We start from the raw sequence: 1,516 nt of genomic DNA, 5'->3' as shown, positions 1-1,516 counted from the left end.
GAAATGACAACCCTTAGCTGCTCCTCTGTGGCTCAAATGGGTAGAGCGTCTGCCATGTAAGCCTCTCTCCATCAAAAACTGTGGCGGGTAGGATACATTTTGTAAAAAAATAGCTCAATTTGGGGTAATGATATGATTGTTGCACATTTTGTATTGATTTTATGCGTCTTTCTCGGATCATTCTAAATAAATCAGAGATCTTCCCCAATTTTAATGTTTCTCGATTTCAGCGCCATCTGTCAATGTCTTAAAAGAATGTTTCAGACAAAACATGAGTACTTTTTTTATTGAGAATACGAATCTGCAATAAAATGGGGGTTTCCATTTAAGATTTAAAAGTTGCCCCCCACCCCACGCAAGACGGCGGGGCTAGGGGTCACGTGTAGTATCATTTGATGTCCCCAATCGAGCTTATGAACTTGTATTACCCACTGTTTTTACCCGATGTATAGTTTTCGAGATAATCTCATCCGAAACTTCAGATGGACCAACCTGTGTATATATTCGGGAACACTGGATAATATCGTGCACAGATCATCGTGAGAGGTTGTGAACACCATATAAACGCATGCTGCGTCATTTGAACCAAAATACAAACAAAACAGGAATTTTGACTTATTTGAAACTGTTAATTGATTTGTGCGGCAAGCATTCCTAAAGAAAAAATATGCGTCACATGTACCGGAATTTATTTCTGCATCTATCCTGATCTGTAGGGGAGAGACGCCGCACTTTATAAATCTATTACCTTCATAGGCAAGATGGCCGTACTAGAATCGAAATAAGTCCAGTAGAACTTACCATTAATAAAATTACTCAAACATTTGGAAATATTTGTCTACGCAGCATAGACTAAGATCTAATCGTAACACTGAAGAGGTTTCGAAGGGATATTTATAGATGCACCTCAGTGATTCCCCCAGATCTTATGTAAAACTTACTCGAGCGAAACGTGAACACTTTTATAACTGACTGACGTCCTCTAAGCAACTGTAGTGCCATTATGGGCAAATTCTGTCTGCGTTTGCCGAAACGATGACGGATGCGCAGACACCGCATGCGGCGCTTTTCCATACGCAACCTATGTCATAAATAGTATTACCGACCACTTTCAAATAATCTGTTTTACTTACGATTTACAGAAAGTCCCCATTTTTTGTGTTCTTTTTTTTAATTTGTGAAGCTACTATCGCTTGGTCGTTAGCAAAAATTGAGGTGAACAGATCTCATCGTACATAATACACTTTACTCCAAATTTCCTTTCCCAAGATTTCAACGCCTGTCTAAATAAATCTTAGACGATACAGAGGCGTTTGTGCATCCATGGCGTAGACCCCTTATCACCTAACTCTTGAGATTGATGATTTCTCATTTTTTATTTTTGCTGTACAGTCATTGTAGAAAAATCTGACATTTTTTCACCAACGTTGATGACACGCCGTTAACAGTCAGACTTTTCCAAAGCTTGTTTCGTGGAATTGCGTCATCATCGTCTTTGAGGTCTAGAAGTAAAAGA

The sequence above is a fragment of the Schistocerca americana genome, chromosome 6 (assembly GCF_021461395.2).
Source record: "Schistocerca americana isolate TAMUIC-IGC-003095 chromosome 6, iqSchAmer2.1, whole genome shotgun sequence".
Taxonomy (NCBI): domain Eukaryota; kingdom Metazoa; phylum Arthropoda; class Insecta; order Orthoptera; family Acrididae; genus Schistocerca; species Schistocerca americana.
The sequence above is the reverse complement of the archived record's forward strand: the minus strand, read 5'-3'. Positions refer to the sequence as shown.